The following is a 14,769-nucleotide window of genomic DNA, read 5'->3' as shown; positions in this document are numbered from 1 at the left end:
ACTCCAGAAATTCAAATAACCCCATTAAAAAATGGGGTACAGAGCTAAACAATGAATTCTCAACTGAGGAATACTGAATGGCTGAGAAACACCTGAAAAAAGGTTCAACATCCTTAATCATCAGGGAAATGCAAATCAAAACAAATCTGAGATTCCATTTCACACCAGTCAGAATGGCTAAGATCAAAAATTCAGGGTATAGCAGATGCTGGTGAGGATGTGGTGAAAGAGAAACACTCCTCCATTGCTGGTGGGATTGCAAGCTTGTACAACCACTTTGGAAAACAGTATGGCGGTACCTCAGAAAACTGGACATAGTACTACCGGATGATCCAGCAATACCTCTCCTGAGCATATAACCAGATGATCAACTGGTACTAAAGACACATGCACCACTACATTCATAGCAGGTGGAATGAACCCAGATGTCCCTCAATAGAGGAATNGATACAGAAAATTTGGTACATTTACACAATGGAGTACTACTCAGCTATTAAAAACAATGAGTTTATGAAATTCTTGGACAAATGGATATATCTGGAGGATATCATCCTTAGTGAGGTAACCCAATCACAAAAGAAGTCACTAGATATGCACTCACTGATAAGTGTCTATTAGTCCAGAAACTTAGATTAACCAAGATACAATTTGCAAAATACAAGAAAACCAAGAAGAAGGAAGACCAACGTGTAGATACTTCATCCCTCCTTAGAATAGGGAACAAAATACCCATGAAAGGAGTTACAGAGACAAAGTTTGGAGCTAAGATGAAAGGCTGGACTATCCAGAAACTACCCCACCCGGAGATCCATCCCATCATCAGCTACCAAACCCAGACACTATTGCATATGCCAGCAAGATTTTGCTGAAGGGACCCAGATATGGAGATCACTTGTGAGGCTATGCCAGTGCCTGGTAAACACAGAAGTGGATGCTCACAGTCAGCTATTGGATGGAACACAGGGCCCCCACTGGAGGAGTTAGAGAAAGTACCCAAGGAGTTGAAGAGGTCTGCAACCCTATAGGTGGAACAACAATATGAACTAACCAGTACACCCAGAGCTCTTCTCTCTAGGTGCATATGTTGCAGAAGATTGCCTATTCAGCCATCATTGGGAAGAGAGGCCCCTTGGTTTTGTAAACTTTATATGCCCCAGTACAGGGGAATGCCAGGCCAAGAAGTGGGAATGGGTGGGTAGAGGAGCAGGGACGGGGGGAGGGTATAGGAAACTTTCGGTATAGCATTTGAAATGTAAATAAAGAAAATGTCTAATTAAAAAAAGTTAAAAACAACCAAAGCTTTGATTTCGAAGTTTATATAATATGTTGTTCTATGAAGAGAAGATCATAGGAAATGCAAAGTAATAGAGAACCCCAAGCTAGCTGAATTAAAATGGAAACATTTCATTTTGTTCCCCTTCACTGTTTTGTGGAAGACACAAAGAACCATTTAAAGCAGGGAAATAGACTACTTGAGGAGAGAATTCGAGCATGTCAACAGAGTGCAACTTCACATGCAGTGCATGATCCCACTCTCTGGGCTTATTAAATGATCTTCCTTAAAGACCCAACGAATCTGTTTGGAAACTGGAGCATGTGACTAATATAGTATTGTATTACTTCATTTGCCAGATAAAACACTACTTAATGCCAAATATCTGAAAGGAATTGCTGACATCTTTGTGAAATGAAGTGACTTAAGCTTATCTTACCTCTTGTTGGGCGATAGGATGTGGGCCTGCCTACATTCCTCCCTTCAAGAGGTCAAATCCAACAACTGGAGAAAATTTAATTGTGTACTTGCTGTAACAATATCTCTGGAACAGACAAGAAAACTGCTTTGCTGTTACCAAATAGCATAAGTTTATATCCCTATCTTGTTCCTGACTCCAGTGCTCTTGTACTCTAGGGTACAAAAAACTGAGTCTTGTTTTAAAAAACTAACTTTCCTTCAACTTATAAAACTCACATATTTTCCAATGTTTTGAGGACTTGCCTAAAGACTTTTTCCTCTGGTTCTGATTATTGTGTATCAATAGGACTGCTATCTCTTTGCCCTTACTTCAAGCTGTCTGATTTCTAAACATTCTCTTTCTCTTTAAGTCTCAGTCATGCCTCTGAAATGATGATGTACAATCTCTCATCTCTCCTAATGCTCTTCCACCTCAAGGCTCACCCATTTCCCTTGTCATGGTCACCAGGTTCTCTTTCTGAAGAAGGCTCAGTTCTGAAGGTTAAATATATGTCAGCTTGCCTGAATAGATCCTGGCACTCTTAATTTTCCCACAGTAGCCATTTACCATAGCTCAAAGCTGCCTATGTGAAAGGCAGCAATTATTGCTTCGCAGGATCACGCTGATATATAAATAATGTGGTTGTTAGATGGTTAGGGAAAGCTTTTTAATTTTACATTAGAGGAAATAATTTCGTGTTTTATATAACTTCTATTTAATTGTCCCATCATTTACTCACATACTTCCTCAGGAAACAATGATTTCTACTTGTCAGCCATTAATGTGTTTGACTGTTCTGCTTTGAAGACTCTTTCACTTCTATGAAATGCAGAAATTCTCTTTTGGGTCACTTATGGCTCCTGCCTTGAACTTATGTAGAAAATGATAAAACCCTAAAATTTAACATAATAGTTGTAGTGTAAGTAGAAAGCAAATTTATAATGCCCTATGTGCTGAGTCCAGTAAGATATCTGGGCACATCTTACTGGAAAGAAAATGATCATATAGGTGTTTGTTTCTAGTTTTATTTGGTTATGCCTGTTTTATTCTGTGTATTTTGAAGGTTTGAAACACAGCTTTACTTTTACATGAGTGATTTTCATCTCAGCAACACTCTTGAAGCCCTTCTTCTGAAGCACGGAGATGTTTAAACAATAGCATATTGACTTTCAGGGCATCTTACTTAAATATGGCACTCTTACTGTGTTTTCTTTGAGACATTTTTTTTTTTAATCCTGTGAGTCTGAACACATTGACTATAAACATTTAGAACATTACGTTATTATAAATACAGAAAGTACTTTTGGCCATTTTTATGCACATGGATCATAAAGTATGAATTAGTTTACTCAGTAAATCTCTATTAACAGAGGTCTTTAAAAACAGATATTGGAATTCAGTGGCTCTTTAGTATAATATGCTCCAGGGCATACTATAAAATTGGGTAAAGGTCAAATTATTCAGCAGCAAATGAATTCAAGATCCACACTTTGAATGATCGCAGCATTGCATTTCCCATAAATGGACATTTCTAAATGGACTGAAGAGTGGATGCATTTGTTTTCATAGCATTAAATAGCTAATAATGAAGGTGGTCCTTTGCTTTCATTACTTTCTACTCCATAAATAAATGATTACCATTAAGAGTGAGGAGTGTTAGTAATTTCTGATCTTTCAGAACACCACTTCCTACTTATTTATTCTTCCTATCTGAGCTTCATAAAAGTAGAGGTACATTATTTAAAACTTTCTGATATAATCATTTGGTGAAATGTTATCCACCTCAAACATAGTAATATTGCTTGTGCCATTGTTTTTTAAATTTAAAATTTTGCATAGTTCAATGTATTTAACACCCAACCCACACACACAATGTTCTATTCACATATTTTGTGACGTATATAAGGGTGACCCAATTTCCATCTATCTCAGTATGTTTCCAGATCTATTATTTGTTCACTTTAAAAACTTTTAGATTGTATATTAATGACAACATTTCTCTATTCACTTTTCTTCCTCCAACTTATACCTCTTCCAACTCTCCTTTAACTTCATGGTGTGTTTTTTTCTTCAATTATTACTGCATGAATATACATATTTGTATATACCCATAATTATGATTAAATACAGCCTGTTCACTCTATGTAAAGTTAATTTGTATGTACATATTCAGGGCTGATCATTTGGTACTGTACAACCAAATGGTATACCTTGTCTGTGTAGGACCATCTACCCTGCTCATGGTTTTGTTCAGTTGCCTGTAGTTCATTGTGTATGGCTGACTTGTGAGCTTCTCTTTTGTCATGTTCAATACTGTCCTGGCTCAGATTACATTTGGGTAGGCATGTTGTTGTAACTGTACAGGTATAGCTTCTGATGTTACTGGGAGACAACATAACAGCACAGCCTCTAATCCTCTGGCTTTCACAACCTTTCTATCCCTTTTCATCCATGTTTTCTGAGCTTTAGGTACAGGAGTGTTTTGCAAATGTATCCATTCAGACTGGTCTCCAAAACTCTGCTTTTTGATTGGTTATAGTTGAAGACTACACTTAATTCATGGGTATAAAGATAGATGCTTATAGGTCATTGTTAGAGAGTATGCTGCTGTAATTAATGATTGGTTGTAAATTCTTCACCAATTACTGATTTCACTAGCACTTGTTAGTTAGCCAGGTTTCAAAGTGGGTCTCCTTGGGGGCGGGGGGAGGAGACAGGTATATACAGAAGAATATGGTAGGAGAGTTAAGGGAAATAGCAGGATACAACTTTAATCAAATAGGAGAGACTGTAAAGTGGAGACTCCTTGGGGAAATGAGAATAAGCTAAATACAAGACAAGGTGGGAGGTAGATAAAGTAACAATATGGGTGGCTAAAAAGCCACCTAGCACCTAGTATTTGCCTAAAATATAAGGACTACATGTCAGTGTGTGAAAATACATATTTGGTATTAATGGACTCTTCTCATCCATCTGATGTTGCTTCCTGAAACAGTCAAAGACCACAAAAGAAAAACCCCTTTGTCACTTATGACAAAGCTTTCCTTGAATTAATTGTCAGGGATTTCTAAGAGACTATCAAAATATACAGCCTATTGCCTTTGGTTACCCCCACAGGTAGGGGATAACTCTATGTCGCTGAAACACATACACATCAGATACAGGACTCAGAGGTCTTTGAGCTAGAACTACCTGAGTACACCTCCTTGAAGACTAACTGTGGGAAGCAGATGTGGCCGTGCACCAGCCAAGATGGCACCCTGGCTCATTGCCAAGCCCCGTGATCCCTGCTTGTTTACCAAGAATCTGATCATGCACACCTGAATGATCATGTGCTGTCCGCCTGATGCATAGCGTCATACAGCGTGATATTGAGTCACTGGCCTATCAATGCACACCCTGTCTGTGTGCATGGCTCATGGACAGAGCATGCTGAATGCTGATTGGATGATGAAGAGTGGTGAGAGACTAGTGCAGAGGATGGATGCTGATAAATTGGGCGATCCCCCAGAATAAAGCAGAAGCAGCAGAAGCAGCAGAAGCTGCTTGAACCCTGCCTTGGTGTACATGTCTTTTCCCTACCTCTACTGGCCAGAGTCTGGGGTCGTGGCAACTAGCTTTCATGGTACCAAGGATAACTTGAACAATTCAGAACGAAGGAGGCAACAAATAGTCCTCCAGTAGTGGTTTGACTAAGAATGGCCCCCTTAGGCTCATATATTTGAATACTTAGTCACCAGGGAATGGAAGTGTTTGAAAGAATCAGAATGAATAGGAAGTGTGATCCTGTGGGAAGAAATGTATTGTTTTGGATGGGCTTTGAAGTTTCAAAAGCCCATACTAGGCTCTCTCTGTCTCTGTCTCTGTCTCTGTCTCTGTCTCTGTCTCTGTCTCTCTGTCTCTCTCTCTCTCTCTCCCTCTCTCCCTCTCTCTCTCTCCTGCCTGTGGATCAGAATGTAGAGCTCTCAGCTCCTTCTCCAATATCACACTTGCCTGCGGCCATGTTCCCTGTCAAGATGGTAATGAACTAACCTGTGGAACTGTGAAGAAGCCCTCAGGTAAATTATTTCTTCTATAAAAGTTGCATTGGTTATGGTGCCTCATCACAATAATTGAAAATTGACTAAGTCCTATTTCCAGCTATGATTCCTAAGAACCACATCAATGACCAGAATGGTACAATAACCATACAATAGTGGCACACATGCCTTGAAAGTAATCAATCACTTTCTAATTGGACTCACGACCCACTCAACAAGAGGGATACCATTCTAGATTGATTCACGAAATAGAAATTAAATTATTTTTGATGCAGGAATATCCATCATGTTTTACATTGTTCTTATTTTATTAAGGTTTAAATTATGACCCAGAACAGTCTATATTGGTGCCTTAGCATACTTGAAGACATACTGTATTCTGCACTTTGATTTATAACAGTACCAGTTAGGTCTATCTGGAACATACTAGTTTCAGTTGCAGAAAGAATTTGGAAACATACAAGGAAAATTTTGAGTAAGTTGAAAATTACTTTTCATAAGCTTTTCAAATCAAAAAACAAAAAAGCACAAATTTAAACAGAAGAGAACCTTTAATATTGTAAGAAAAGGGAAAGGAGAAAAATATTTACATACTTGTTACTTGGCTTTATCTGAAGGACAAGTGCATCTCCTGCTGTTCCCTCAAATAAAACTTTACTATTTAGAACAAGGTATTAAAGTTAGAATCTTATTCTCACAAAGCAGCAGGCTTTCACCTTCTTTACCATGAGAATGCTGCTTCATTTATAGTCTCTTTTCCATACATCACCCAAGCTTATATTTTACATTTTCTATGGTAAACTGGTTGTGCCTTTCTGTCTGTGTATGTTACTGTTTTATGCATAGACACCACCAAAAGTCAATAATTGAAATGATGTCAGAATTTGCCATGGACATTTCGATTTTAATTCAATTTAAATTGTATTTTTGTCTTGTGGTTGTTGAACTGTCTGTGGCATCCCTATGGTTGATATATGTCCATAGCACTGTAGAGAACGTAGGAACACATTCATTCTGATATCACACATTTCACTTATCCAACAGAATTTCCTCACAAAGAACAGGAAACAAACAAACAAACAAACCCATGACTTACTAATGCTTTTTATGTGGAGTTTTATGAAAGTGTATCCTTTACAATTATTTCCCCACTGGAATACAGTTATGTCTAACCATTTCTCTTGATACTCAGTTTCAATGACCATAAAGACAGAAAAAGAGAGTTTTAAGCTCATTTGTTATAAAAAGAAGACAGAATCCTTTGCTTCTGGTATTTCCAGATCTTATTCATTGGCATACTATTCATTACGTGGACAAATGAGCCTAAAACCACACAATAAATGGCACAGACTATCAAGGTCATTCTCTTCCATAGTGTTTTATATTACACTGACCTATTATGTGTCAAAATGATTAATGAACCCCAAATGTGTCTCCTTTGCACAGTTTTCAACACCAAAAGCAAAATAAAGTCATGGAGCTAGTCTCTGACCTGTGACATGGGCCATTCAGGCCCTCTGGGGTCCTAACTCAATGGTCTCCAAGGTCATTTATCTCGTTCCTACCTCCTCAGAGCGATGCTCATTGTAAATCATATCCTTTACTTTCCATTCCTGTGAGCTAAGGCAACTTTGACTCTAAGCAACCTATATAATATCGCCACAGTCAAAACATTTTTAGAAGCTCTTTCCAATGAGTAATTTTCTGTATCTATTTTGCGCTTACTGCCTAAAACATATGTAATTAACCAAATATTATATTTACATGAACCAAAGCTTTGCTCCCTACTAAGCATAGAAATGATCATATGATATGAAACACATAATCAAAACAGAGATCTTTTTATTGAGAACTGTAACACTGATGGAATTTAATTGATATAAAAGTAATCATTCCGTTACTAATATGTAAAGAAAATAATATGATAAATAATCTACTTAAAGTTTTCTTTAATTATTCAAGATATGCTATTATATCTTGGTCTGCATGGGAAAATCCTACTATGAGCACATACATCCAATCCTAGGAATGACAACAGATAAAATTGTAGACAGTGTATATATTTGTGCTTGATTATTTTGGAAAATAATATTACAAGTAAATGTTTTCAAGTGAACAACAAGGTTTTAAATTTGTCAAAGATTTCTTTCACATAAAGTTATTTTCTGCATAAGGAAATTTAATATTCATTGATAAAGCACATGTCTCCATTGATAAGCNCACATGGTGTCCTAGTTTGTCCCCAGAGGAGTCCTTTCTCAAAGCTCACAGGGCATTAAGCTGATATCATATGTTTTGGAATAAATCCAGTGGGTTAATGGATACTTAGTGTTTTAAAGGAAATTCTTGTGTGCATGTGTGATTTGTGCCCATATGTGCAGGTAATTGTGGAGGAATGAGGTAAATACACAGTACAAACAACGAACCTGTCATTCCACTTTTTTTTTTTAAAGACAGAGTTGCTAAATGGGCATGGAGTTTACCATTAGCAAAACCACCCATGAAGTTTCTGGATCTACACTTCTTCAGTCCTCTAGTGTCACAATATACAGTTTTTGTGTATATAGTGCTGTTAATATGTACTTTATTGACTGAGCCATTTCCATTATCCTCTTTTTTCAAAATATAGAGTTATTTAATAATCTCAGAGTTACAAATACCATTCAGAAAGATAAAAAGCAATTTTGAGCAAATCTGTAATCTCAATAAAAAAACTGTTTCTTCTTATTGCCTATAACTTTTCTGTAACCAGAAGAAACCAGATTAGGCAAGCCCTGTATAGATAATCTCTAAAACATCTAGTACATCTTGGAACTATCAAGATAGTCAAACCTTGGAAAATAATCTAATACTTTGTGGCAATTAAGAATAGCCTGAAAGATGCCACTACTGGTTACATAGAAATTAAGAGTTTGATGCTCTGCAATGGAAATAAAAGGCACTGCATGACAAGCGTGGGAACTAAAACAAGGGAAGGCTTCAGCTGTTAGCAACACATCAATACTAACCATTCAGCCATGAGGAACNTTGGCCCAGTTTGCCTGCAACAAAATCTGTGAGCGAANGANTATTACATAGATTTCTAAATGGACCCTATTTACCTGCTTTATGACTCCTCAGAAACCATCTTAAAATAAAGTTTAACTTCTTTAAATATGCGATTATTTGATATGTGAGTACATTTGATACTTGTGTGAGTAAAGTGTGAGACGCATGACATTGGCATTCTTAATGCACACCTACTGCATTGATTATATTCATACTAAATCTATATAACAACATTTTACATCAGTTATTTTATTTTAGCTTTCATCACATATGATGTCTTAGAAATCAATTATTACTGCCTTGTCTTTGAAGTGATGTACTTGTCTCGGATATACTTTTTTTCCAGTTTTGTTGTATTTTGAGATAGTCTCATAATGGTGCCAAGGCTGTCTATTCTAAACCTCAAGACCCTGCTGACCTTCCTTCTTGTGTGTGGGTTACTTTATGTTACCCTGCAGGCTTGATTTGAGTTTATTTCTGTCTGAATGAAATCTTATTATTGCTTACTAGAAAATTCTGCTTCATTTCTCTTCAAAAATGGCTTTGTACTGTCTTATTTAAAAAGATCTATTTGCTAGCTCTATTACTTTCCTTAGACTCTGATAAAAAAAAAAAGGCATACACTAACCAACTACATGACTTACAGAGAGGAAAAATCCTGTCTCATGGTTATTGGTGCTTGGAAATCTGAGACAGAAGTGACAACAGGTAGGCTGCATTCAGACATGTCATCTCTCAGCTTGCAGCTAGACACTTCCTTTCTGTATGCTTAGCTGAGCTCTCCTTTGTGCATACTTTGAGAAGGTAAAGCTGAGAGAGAGTACTTGCACATATCTTTTCTCACAGTGACAGTTTTCATCAGGACACATCTGCCCAATCTGTTCAATTGTAAGTTACCTGCTCATAGCTTTACTACTGAGAGGGGGCATTCACAAATGAGACTAAGGCTTCTAATGTAGATTTAGATCATTACATTATCTCATACAGTTATTATATAAGCACAATAGTTTACAAAACATTACCTGATGGGAGATTCTACTATTCTCTTTGAACCTATGATACCATGCTAGCTTTATATCCTTTGAATAACTGCCTTTATGTTTTTTTAGCTCTGGGATAACTTTATTAGATTTTAAGAGAAACAGCAGAGTAGAAAAACTGTAAATCTTCAAGGTTACCAGCAGAAAGGAGATGAAAAAGACAAAGAGAGAAAGCCATGCTGTTTGCTATGGAAGCCAATAAGCAGCTGCATGACAAAGGGGGAGGGGGACTTCAGAGAGGGAATGAAAATGCCCAACATGTCAGGAGAATGCTTAGCCTTTAAAGTGTAGTGTTACAAGTTGAAAGCAGTATGAAGTCATTTGTTATCATTTTTATGTTCTGTGTCTGAATCTTTCTTTGTTTTTCTTTCAGTGAGCCAGTAGGCAATGAGTTGGCAGAATAACTGACAGTCCAAGGTCATGCATTTAGTCTAAGACACAGTTAAGTGGAGTAGGATGCAGAGTCAGATGTAGGCATCCTCTTCTCTACATGATGGAAAGGTTCAGCAGACAAAACCTTTCAACAGTATAAATAGCATGCTGGCACCCACAATTCTTTCTGATAGAATAAAGTAGCATTTTGGCTTGAGTCACCTTGAAATCTATTGTTTTCCTGACTCTACCTTCCAGAGCTAATCTACTTTAGACTGCAAGTCTCTTGTTATTTGATAGTGGACCTTTCCCTTGCTGTTTGTATGATAACAGTTCAAGTATGAGACTTGCTTGCCAATATAGACTGGTAGACATCTCTTTTTGTGCTTTAATAAGAGAATGGTGGAGATTGTATTTATTTTTCATAATCTGGCATCTATATCGGGGAAGGGTCTTTGTATTGTACCATCTCATTACAGCAAGAAAAGAAAAATAGAGTCTATGTGAGCAAGTAATCAGATTGTGACTCACAAGCTGCTTATTAACTGTCATAAATTAATTGATGAGTAGCCATGGTTTGCTGCTTTTAGGGATCAAGGTATTAGCACATGGTATCCGAGGTTCATGGTTTAACTATGGCAACTCCCTTGAGGGGCGTAGGGTGTGTGTGTGCATATGGTGTAGAGGGAGAAAGGAAGAGAGAAAGAGAGAAAGAGAGAAAGAGAGAGAGGGAGAGAGAAAGACCGAGATAGAGATGGAGACAGAGAGAGACAGAGACAGAGACAAAGACAGAGATGGAGACAAAGAGAGAAGAGTGAGATCTAGAAACATAGAAATTTATCTTGTCTATTTTGTTTGCACTTAGTATCAACTGATTTTACTTTTATATAAGACATTTAGTTTGAATTTATAGATATTTTTGTTTGAGCTCATATTTATACGATTTTAAACATTTATTTAGGTGTATTCCAGACAAATAGCATTCTATTCTGCTTTAAAGTAAATAAAAAAAATCACCACTTGAATGCTGATAACTCATTTACATTATTGTTAAGCAATAATGAAAACATAAGAAATTTATATTTCTAATATTTATTGGGTGACACATTTTAATATTTATTACTATATATAATACAAATGGTGATGCTCACTAATCTGTATAATTATTATAATTGTATAATCATAGAAAAAGTATAAATTTGTATTTAGCTAGGTAACATCTTATGAGTAGTATTGACTTAGAAAATTATCTTTAGGTCTTTAAAAATAAGAACAGAAAGTTTATTTTTGTGAATCTCATTAAGTATGATATTCACTTTAATAGTCATTAACATCATCATTTAAATAAATAAGACTATTGCTGAAACTAGGAAAATTATGCCCAGTAAATAGTTATAAATCTGTTGACCCCAAATAGTTTGAGAATGGAGGCACTGAAGGAATGATTAACTTTTTTATGTGGAAGAACTTTAATAATTAATAAACTTAGTATTACATGTTGTTTTTCTGTTTACTTTTAAATGGAAATAAAATAAAATGGAGTAACCTTCATATCAATTTCATTTATATGAAAGTTATTTCTTTATAAGAGTATCTAAAGTTTTAGTAATTTTTTACTCAACTTGATGTGAAATAGGTCTGAATCACTATGCTATTTAAATCCAAGAATAGGCTGGGGCTATGGCTAAGTGGTAGGGGATTTGCTAAGAACACCTGGGTCTATAAATAAATTGAATCACCAATAGATAGATAGATAGATAGATAGATAGAGATAGATAGATACATACATACATACATGCATACATGCGTACATACATACACATATATACCCATATATATGGTTAATTTATTCCTTTTCATATCTATTTTTCCAAACATTATTCTTCTCCACAAATTCTTGTTTCTTAATGTTTTGTTAATATTTTAAATATTTCTCCAAATTGTCTTAAAATAAATCTCTTCTAACAGTTTTTTAGTTAGATGTCCATTGTAGCTGCGAATGATAATTATGTTCCTCAAAACCCTGTTTGCAGGAGAATGTCTTCACATTGCTTCTGGGAACCTGCCACCAGGTGGTTCTGACTTGTAAATAAAGATGCCAGCAGCTAGGAGCTTGGGAGGACAGAGACAGGTGGGATTTTAGGATTTCCCATGCTTGGGACCAATAGGAAGCAGAAGGAGGAGAGACTCCTTGATGCTTTAGGAGACTGGAGAGGGGAGACACATAGCCACTATGGGTTAGAGAAGCAAGGAGAGCACCGTGGGCTTGGGGCAAAGAAAGCATGGCCCATTCAGCTGACTAACTGGAATTAAGGGCCACCAAGTTGGAAAGCAGAAAATAGTAAATAGTAACTGAATCATCAGAGGGAGATACATCCTAGCAGTATTTAAGGTAGGTAGTCACCCAGCTGTTGTGCTGCTTAGGGCATTTTGAAATGTAAAGGTTGTGTGTGTCTCACATTTGGGGGAATCAACCATTGTGGCAGATATCATCCCTGTACTGGGATGTATTAATAAATATGAATATCACAGTCTATTATCTGTTTCTTCATGTCTTCAGTGAATTTAGGGCAAAAGATACTTGCCAGTAATTTAAACTAGAGCAACTGAAGAGCCGTTACTCACTGGGATAAGATAGTTCTTTGCTCTTTCACGTGCAATCTCTGTTGCTTGTGTGAAACCATATACAAAGATTATCCCATACAAACAGTGTGTTTTAAAGTTATAGCACAGAAATGAGAGCTCAGAGTTAATAGAGTCGCTTCGAGTATGACAGTGTAATATGATCAAAGTATATCTATTAATTCTTTAAAATTGTATACGAAATATTTTGACTCTATCAGCCTACCTATCGAGACTGGTCTCAGCCCCACTACCCATTCCATATTCACCCAAGCAGATATAGATGACTCTATATTCTTGGGTTTGTGGACCTTTGGTGGAGCACAGAAGGTATACTAGTTGATACTCCCTTAACGAAAACTGACTCCTGTCTCTTCTCTCAACAGCTGTCAAATAACCAATAAATCTTCAACTAAGGGTGAACTTCATGATCACCCATCTCACTCTTCCTTTCTGGAATTTCATCTATCTTGAGCTTGCACAGGTCGTATGCATGCCATAAAACTGTGTGCTCATATGTGAAACTTCCCTATTGTGTCCAGAGAACCTTATTCTGTTTTAGTCACTCACCACATTTAGCTCTTACAATCTTTCCAATCATTCCTTTGTGATGATATCTGAGTCTTGGAAGGAAGAGGTGCGATATAGACTGTAGGATTATGGACTCCACATCCACTCTGCCACAGGGCACAGCTGCTCAAGGAGGAGGCAGGACACAGGAGTTAACTGCATTTACCCCACACTGTTGTAGAGTGGTTCTTGGGCCATAGGGAAGCTGCAGGACTCTACTCTGGTGATGTGAAAGCACAGCCTGAGGCATGGGACCGTCAGAGCTAGTTTGCGGGTCCCTGGGCATGTGAAGAGGCAGGGGTAGTCTGATTCTCAGGCTCTTGGACACCCAGGCACTGCTAGGATCGGCAGAAGAGCTGAGAACTGAGTGGGGGCCCAATGACTGAATCTAGGATCGGGCCTGGGAAAAAGGAGGGGAGCTCCAGCTGGTCCTGTGGGGTCAAGGGGAGTCCTTGGCTTGATGGCTGCGGGCTTGGTTTGGGTTTGGTGGAGGCCTTCTACGGGAGATTAGACAGCTGCTCTATAGGCGAAGGCCTTCTCCATGGCTCCCCATAGCGGATCCGGATGAAAAGAGGCAGTCCATGGTTTTAAGGAATTTATTGTCATGGCAGAAAGTAGATGAGTAAAACCATAACCTACTTCTCAGGGTAAGCCTGAGGCTAAATACCTTTTGCAGTGAGAAATGTCTGGGAAGGGAAGCTTATTGGCTTTCCATTCAGGCCTCTAGGTATCTCATTAAAATGGAGATCTGTCTGGAGCCTACTTGACTACAGGCCATGTCCTTTACATGTGGAGGGGCTTGGAGCATTGCCCTTATGTGACTGATGGCCACAAATCTATGATGGGCTGTGGCTAGTGGCAGGGGCCTGGTGCCCGGAAATAGGCAAAATACCTGCTATCCCTTCAAAGTCTCTGGGGTTTTAAGCCTTAGTTCAACCATACAGTCCCAAAATAGACATCACATGGAGAATGGACATTCTGGAGTCTCTTATTCTCTGCACTTTTATTAGAGTGTTTCTCCATGTTAATTGTCATCTACTACAAAAAGAAACTCCTCTGAGAAAGGTTGAAGATACACTAATACTTAGGTATAATTTATTAGGTGCTACTATATCTACTTAGCAGAATACTAGTAGGTTCTTCCCTAGGAAGGGCTATGACTTATAATAAAGCCATATTTTCTTCATCCTGATAATGATGCTCTCTCATGAAATGGCCCTCAGATCCAATCATAATGTGTTTGGTTACTCCTATAACATGCATGCCTTTTTGCATCTATGGTCATATCTAAAAAGCCAGTTGTTATTTATTGTAGCTTGGAAGATTGACAGCTAGGAAAAATTG

The sequence above is a fragment of the Mus pahari genome, chromosome 5 (genome assembly GCF_900095145.1).
Source record: "Mus pahari chromosome 5, PAHARI_EIJ_v1.1, whole genome shotgun sequence".
In the NCBI taxonomy this organism is placed as follows: Eukaryota; Metazoa; Chordata; class Mammalia; order Rodentia; family Muridae; genus Mus; species Mus pahari.
The sequence above is the reverse complement of the archived record's forward strand: the minus strand, read 5'-3'. Positions refer to the sequence as shown.